We start from the raw sequence: 8,291 nt of genomic DNA, 5'->3' as shown, positions 1-8,291 counted from the left end.
GTCGTTAATGTGATAGAATTCGATACTAATGTGGGTTTCCTATTATTTAAACTATTTTGTATCCAACACTTATCGAAATAATCTATATAATATATCTAAATATAGAAATGAAATGAAAACTTAACGAAAATATTAATTTTATATATCTGTCAATTGTTTAAAATAACTGTAAGCGATTGGCAGAATGCGCGCTGCAAATTCATAGTTAAGACGGGACAACGTCTATCGGGTCAATTAGTGAAAAATAAATACAGCTTGAAAGAAAATTTATATAACCATCATAAGTAAGTTTCGACTATTTTTTACGCATCATCACGCGGCTTAGCCCACATGGAAAAACAATCAGGAGACATCGTTTCGGTATGCACATTCCGGTACAAAAAGTAGACTAAATATCCTTTCTTATAGCGGTGATAGCCTGGTTGGGAGTGGTACGGACTGCCGAACCACTGCCGAGCACGAACCTCTAATTTTTCCATAAAACGTTATGTGTATTCTTTGTAAATTATCGCTTGCCTTAACGGTGAAGGAAAACAACATGAAGAAAACCTACATCCCTGAGAAGTATTATATAAAAAAAAATTGGTATCTGAAGTCCGTCAACCCGCACTAAGCCAGCGTGGTGGACTAAGGCCTAATCCCTCTTAGTAGAAGAGGAGGCACGTGCCCATCAGTGGGACGGTATATAATACAGGGCTGATATTATTATATCCTTTCTAATAGTTTAAAGTTACTCTGTAAAAATTGTCATCAAAAGAACCCCCAGAACCGGGGTTTAGTTATGAAAGTGAGACAGAAGACAGGATTACTTTCGCATTTATATAAATATCGATATGGTGTTCGCAAGGAAAGAATTTCGAATAAAAGCATTTGTAATGACTGCTACGATATATTCAGAAATAAAATTTATTGTTTATGTTAGAGTACCAAATCTATTAGTCCGCAACGCGTATCCTGAAGAAATATTAAAAGCCTCGTTCCCTTTCAAGAGACAGGTATTAAATTCCCCAGGTCGTTAGGTACGTGAGGCGAGTTTCTCTCGGCCAATTTGTAAAGCCCAGACACTACCCACGTTAGCACGCTGGTAATTCGTCTTTATAATGTGCTGATTGGGTATTGTGACATTTAATGGTAGAGATTTATTGGGGAATTGAGAACTATAATTTTATACGAACGGATGTTCCAAAATTGCGTAGCATTTGCAAATTATTTATGTATATAAATATGAAAGAATTTGCTTAGTTAAAGAAAAATAATTTGGAAACGCAAAGTACGAGATGTTGATTTGTAGTTTGCTTTTTCTAACTGTAAATTGGTAAAATATCTACTATTTAAAAACAATGAATAAGTAGAAGTCACACGTTACAAAGTGTCTGTATAAGTCATAGTTTATGTCATCCACGAAGACGCGCCCCATCATTTTTTGATCTGGGGCGTTGCGAGGTGTCGCTGGGTAATGGGATTAAAATTGGTACTTGTACGACACATTTGATTGATATTCTTATACTCTTTTTATGTCACTTACGCGGTATTGCACCTTCCCAAATTTTATCCATCGTAGAGTGCACACCTCTTGCTGCTTAACTACACTAAGCGTTTATTGAAAATAGCGGGGCGCACCTTCGTGGATAAAATAATCGGTAGTGTACCTAAATAATATTGATATGTATGTCTGGAAGACATTGCCTAGAGCGATAAGACCGCCATTTGTATATGTGCCTTTTGTCTCTCTTTTCTTCTTTGTATAATTTTTTTCTGTTTGATACAATATAGAGTAAATAAATAAATATGTCTACTCTATACATGATCGGAAAATAACCAAAGACACTGTGTCTTGAAACTTAAAGACACTGTGAGCTCATTCTGTATAGACCGGACTACCAATAGCCAAAAAATTTAAAAAAGTTGTATAATTGTAAAATGTAGGTAAATGTAACTTTAATTTTGCGGATGAATAACACCTCAGTCCTCTCCGTGACCATGAAAGCTGCAGTCTTCGAAACGTTGGGAGAAAACTAAAATTATTAAAACCGTAATAAAATCCGTAAAATAGTTTAATTTTAACCAAGCTTTGTCAAACTTCGTAATTAGTGGGGCTACATAAAGGTATTTGTTCGGAGGTACCGCAATGTGTTACAATTAAATTGTGATAAATATTAAAACTTTAAGAATCGTATTACTCTCGGGACCTGCCCTAAAGTCCGGCCATAATCAAAATACATGTTTAGAGTTCATACACTTTGATTTAGTTAAGTATATTTAAAGACTACTTATGCCCGCGGCTCCGTTCTATTTAAAATATCCTCGGAAAGGTTATCGAATAAAAATAGTTTATATTACTCGGAGTTAAAGTGGTTTTCTTTTCGTCAAGTAAATTTTAGAATTGGTTCAGCAGTTCCAAATTACCTTTAATAAAAAAACTCAATATATATATTTTTGTATAACTCCAGCCTATCACTTGATTGTCAACTATCGATCAGCTGCAGCGAGCCCTTTGAGTGCGACTTTAACAGGGATGAAATAAGGTATATTTTTGTTAATTATTTTTTGACTGTCGGATATAATACATGAGTTAGAGTGATTACCATCGGAGCATTTTATGGCTAGAATTTTATGATCACGCTTTGAAATCTTAAATAAGATAACTCAAAGTCAATTTAACATCGTCAAATACTTAAAATTAATATTATGAATAATCATAACTTGAATGATGATATCTCAACATCTGTTTTTTGGATCTGCAAGCACCATCAAATATTGACCTTATTAAAAAAAATATTAGAAATAATTGTATTAATAACCTAATAAAACCTTTGGAAAAATTACTTTTTCACAATTATCCCATGTTACTAAAGAAAATACGTGCTAATATCTTTTAATCTTACTAATTATGAAATGCCATCGCTAAAGTCAGATTATCACGTAGCAAATGTAGCAGATGTTACCTCCAACATAAGAAGATCCCTGGGCGTCCATTATCCATATATGCGAGGACACGAAGTCGTTACCTCATACGATACTTGGGGTCATTTTAGGTTGGATGTAGCGTCGTGTATAATTGTACTTGTAGGTACACACTCGATGAGTCTGCGAGACGTTTTGAAGCTCTAAGTTCCAAAGGATTATGGGGCGCAAGCATCAAGGTATTAGCGATTTATTAAAAAAAAAAACAATGTGCCTAATATTTTTTTTCATTATCTCTTGTTGAAAACATAAAATTATAAAATACTAGACGTTGCTTGCGGCTTCGCTTGCGTGAAATGCTTTACCCGCTACAAAAGTTCCTAAAATAATGTACGATGCCAGTGCTATCTACTTAAATCATAAGATTAGCGGCATAAAAGTTTATGTATAAATCCAAGGGATAGCTTAACAGTGTGGCAAAATTTCATCCAAATTCGTATAGTTGCTTTTATGTTTACTTTTACAAAACATCTAATTAATTCAACAATTCACGTTTATTATATAAGAAAGATTTGGATTAAAAATGTATTTTTAGTAGTCGGAGAGATATAAACAATAATGAATATTGTGATGATAATTGATCATCGAACACCATATCCACAATGCTAGAATCTTTCATGCGTTTATTTTTAGTAAAAGAAACGTCAAGGAAGGTAAAGATTTTTTTACTGCTAATCAATAATCTAACCGACGCGACGATGCACTAATGGCGTTTCGCTATAACATCAAAGCTAATAGTTTATTCAAGGCCCAGATGTAGTTAATCGGGATCGAAAGTAGCCTAACCTTCCTAAGGTCTTAAACTATCTCCAGAGCAAATTTTATAAAAATCCGTTCGGTAAATTTTGAGAAAATCAATAACACACAGACAGAAAAGGAGACTTTATTTTATAACACGTATAGATGTATTTTTTAAATATATTTTGACATTAAAACAAACGCCTTCACTCATACAATGGTCCACATACGTGCACAAACATTTTCATTAAGAAGCGAACGTTGGGGCCTCGTGATATCTCGTTTAATTTCAGATGATAATGAAGACTTTAATCACGGCATCGCTTTCACCCAGCTTTACGACCTCGCATCTAGAGGGAGCAACCACTGTCCTTGGATCACGAGCCTTTATGCAGTGGTGTGATTTCTTGAAAAGGCTGAGTGTTGGGTGTTTTTGAGAAGAGTGAAGGTTTAAGAAGTTTTAGTTTAAGGCTGCTGGCAGAAGAAGTTATACTGATATTTTTTTTTCATTTGATAATAACATTATATATCTATTTAAATTATATCAAAAGATCTTTAAATCGTAATGGATTTAACACGCTTTCGGGACGTGGGCTTATTCTGAAGAAAAACTATAGGCACTGATTTCAATAATCTCAAAAGCCTAATAAGGCAAAAAAATAATTAGGTGGTTGAAAAAATACCTCCTAGCATTAAATGCAAACAAAGATATGATTCTATAAATCGTTTTGGTACACTGTGGAAATAATGAAAAGGATTTTTCAAAGAAAAAATTGTTTTTTTGCGCATTTTTGTCATAAGAAAATGTAACTGACTACAGTAATTAAATCCACACAATTAGGCATAGAGTATTTCGTACGTCTACGAATTGCATACAACACATTAGTATTCAGATCTGTGAAATTACCAAACAAACAGCAAACTGCTGATTTGATTTGAGTTTCAGTGGAAACTTTAACTGCCGCATTACATCTGTAAATCTAGTTTCAGTTTACAGTTCTGAAATTAGTTTCGGTCATATCATGTTAGTAGTTTCAAAAGTCAATATATTCCAAACGTTTCTTTGATTGTTAAATTTCTATCGCTTTTGTCAAAAACCTTGTTTTCAATGCTGGCAACATTTGAGAATTTTGTTTAAATTGATAAGCAGTAGTAAATTAATAAAATCTTTTTTTAATTGTAAGCAAACTATCTGTTGCTATTGCACCATAATATAATGTCCCTTGGCTCTCTTAATGATTAAAAGCTTGATTATATAATTGATTGATTCAACGTAAACTCAAAAGGAATGATTTTTCCCGTTTTTGCAACATTTTTCATTGACGCTCCGCTCCTATTGGTCATGGTGTGATATTATATAGCCTTCCTCGATAAATGGGCTATCCAAAATTAAAAGATTTTTTCAATTCGAACCATTACTTCAACAAATTCTTCAGTTTTATACGATAGTATAGATTACATTACTTTGATACTTGAACATTTTCGTAGTCTAGATATCCAGCCACCACTCTCTACAACCCATTTAGTGAGTTTAAATGACACAAATAAAGAAATAAACATAAATTTAAAACTTATAGGACCTGAAATAAGCTTTCCAATCTCCTCCCCAAAGTACCAGACAGAATACCCAATTAGTAAAGTTATGATTACAAATATAAGTTGGAAAGTGTGGATGGAAACTAGGTCCCTACATCAATCCCATTATAGTGTTGGCGAACAATTTGACTAACAAAATGTTGGTTACCGCTGGGATTGTAATGGGAATTCTGTTTGAAATTTGACTAGTTATCTATGAAGTTTAATGTTTTCAGGTGATATAAACCTTTTTTATCAAACCCTGTGTTTAATAGATTTAACGGAATCTTATGTTACTGAATTCTATGAAACTTTCTAATATTGACTAAAATAAAAACGGTTATAACATTTGACAAATAACTTTTAAACAGCTAGCAGCAAATCATCTATAATTTACGGATTTTTATTTTTTTATTACTACGATAGAATAAACAATGTGCCATGAATTTCATGAATCGCCGCTGATTCCTTATTCTATCGACGATTTGCATCCATTAACGATTGTCATTTTTAGGCATTAGATGTTAAGTCCCTTTTTATACTCAGTAAATACACTGACGACAATACCCAAACCCATCAAAACAGTTTGCTTACTCGTTGATAGAAATAAACACAGCGGTCCTAACAACACTAGGGCTTCTCACACGAGAAACCTAATCTAACCTACATAAAATGAAATGATTATGAGCACAGTAATTTTGTTTTTCATTAAAGTTTATGTTTCTACAAACAGCTATGAGATGTTTACTAGCAAATTAATTGGCACGAAATGTCTAGTAGGACGTCATAACGCTGTGGCGGTAAATGAGGAAATTAACGACGTAATATTAGCCAATCTTCTGCTTATGAGGTTTAATGATTACGTTTTATGGTTACTAGCTCGTGTCTTACGAGACTTTTCTGCCCTCACATCTACCACTGCAACTCCTGTAAGCCAAGATCGGCTATAGCATGTATTTTATGACACTAAACGGTGAAGTTCGGAGACTTGGGGAGCACTAATTAGCCTTAACCCTTATCGAATTTGACCAAACAAAGATAAGATGGAGTTGGAAATACATTTGTCCACTAGTCTTTTAGTTCGTCTCTTCGGGTTCTGTTTAAACCGTTCTTTCCTATTTCTCCTGCATTAGTTATTGCTGTTACTTAGCTCTTGCCGTCAGGTTGGTCTGTGTCAAACGTTTTACATTTATTTTCCCTTATAATTGAGCTACTACTTTCGAATTGTAATAACAGTTCTTCCACAAGTACTCCCAAGCAGCAGTTTGAGGGCAAAGATTTAAAATATTGCAGTAATAAATCCTGGCGGACTCTCGTATTCATGAGAGTGAGGTATCTATTATCTAGTATTTTTATTATAATACAGTCCGGCAAAAATAAAAATAATAGACCATTTATTTCGTATAGCGATAACCCGGCGTCTCGAAGTCATGCGCAAGATCATGCCAGGTAGAAGCCTGCCGAAATCTGGATGCTCTAATTGCACCCCTGTCTAATCTTTAAGAATTAAAGCGGAAAGTTATATTTTAGCAAAACTATGACCTTTTTTTTTTAGCATAACTATTTATTATGACCTTTTATTTGAGTAAAGTTAAATATTTTGATACATTGAGACTATACGTGGGACATGCTTTTAGGACCGTATCTTTACGTAAATACAGTCTATTTTCACGCAGCACACGTGAATATAATGTAAACAAACATATTCCGCTAAATTTGTTCTGTGTCATGTTCTCTTCTATCCAAAAATCTAGTGATTAAGTCAGACTAATGGTAGAGATTTAATATCAGTATACACAGTAAATTAAAATAACAGTAACCCAAAATTACTTAAAGCGTTCCAGAGTTCTGAAAGCTGTTCATTTACATAAAAATAATATAAACAGGTATGAATGAAAAACTTTGTGAAGGATAATATGGAGGTTTGGATGTTTGAAACCGCTCAACTGATTTGGATTAAATTTGATACAAAGATAAACCATAACCTGGAGTAAGATTATCTTTTTGTAAATTTTACATTTTAATTCTCTACGTGGCCATTTAAAATATCTCAGCGTTGTTCTATTTAAATAAAGCGGGCATTATATTTATATATAAGTACCATGAAGTTCATAATACATAAATTACAGACTATAATTTCTTTGAAATTTATGTCATAAAATGTACTTATAAAGTTGACTATTGTATAGCCTGCCGGGACTAACGACAATGCGAGTTCGACTCGATCCTTACCTTATCTTAAGGGTTCATCTAATTAATATCTCACAAATCACACCAGCAAATGAAGATCATTATTATTATACACACGCACACACACACACACACCCACGTCTTTTACTCTCGAAGGGGTAGGCAGAAGTGTGACTGGCGCACCCACTTTTCACCTTGTGTATTCCGTCCCATGATGTCATAGGGGGCAAGCCTATCACCATATCGAGCACAAATTCTAGACTTCGGGCTGATACTCAGAAAAAAACCCAATATCAATTAACCCGAACCGGGGAACGAATCTGAAATCTCATTAATGCAGTCTTACCATAATACAACAACACCACCAAGGTACTCATAATTATCATTATTACTACTGATCCCTTTATACTGTGGTCCGTTCAATTCTCAGCTTAAGTTACTGTTTCTCACAACTGCCCTTCTAACACCATACTGCAAGTTATTTTGTATTTCCAAAACTTTGCATTCAAATATTTTCATCCTTAATATGATCGCCGTAAGGTTCACATTAGGATTTATTAAGAGATATGAAAAGTAAAACAAAGATATTACAATTGTGTAAAGGCGGGAATGTAGAGCTTAGTTCAACATTTATATTTCATTAGGGTAGAGTAAAGTTAATGTTAAAACCCTTAATTTATGAATGTCTGGTGGAATTTTGATTAAGATCTTGAGTATTAGTTTCATAGAGGAAACTAATACTCAAGATGTTTGTGTGTGAAAATGATATCTAAAGTCTAACTAGTTAGGTTTCCATATAACCATCATGGATATTTCTCAGTCCT

The sequence above is a fragment of the Manduca sexta genome, chromosome 9 (genome assembly GCF_014839805.1).
Source record: "Manduca sexta isolate Smith_Timp_Sample1 chromosome 9, JHU_Msex_v1.0, whole genome shotgun sequence".
In the NCBI taxonomy this organism is placed as follows: Eukaryota; Metazoa; Arthropoda; class Insecta; order Lepidoptera; family Sphingidae; genus Manduca; species Manduca sexta.
The sequence above is the reverse complement of the archived record's forward strand: the minus strand, read 5'-3'. Positions refer to the sequence as shown.